The sequence below is a fragment of the Tuber melanosporum genome (assembly GCF_000151645.1).
Source record: "Tuber melanosporum whole genome shotgun sequence assembly, scaffold_17, strain Mel28".
Lineage (NCBI taxonomy): Eukaryota > Fungi > Ascomycota > Pezizomycetes > Pezizales > Tuberaceae > Tuber > Tuber melanosporum.
In genome coordinates this window covers 500,266-500,481 of record NW_003298830.1, presented here as the reverse complement: position 1 = coordinate 500,481, position 216 = coordinate 500,266, and positions in this window count along the sequence as shown.

Sequence of the window (216 nt, the reverse complement as noted above, 5' to 3'; positions counted from 1 at the left end):
GTCTCTCGCCTAGGCGATAACGCTTTTTTGAACCTCACGAAACCCTTTTTAGCAACGGATGTCGGAAGCCGGCGTTCCCACTTTTTGCGGTTCCAGCCGTTTTTCGTGCTCTCTCCGGCTCCACGGTTTCGGTCTCGGTGGGCCGCTCGCTACGGTACTGTTTTCCGGAACCGCGGAAGCAGCGAGCATAAGGCCCCCACTTGGAGCACAAGCACC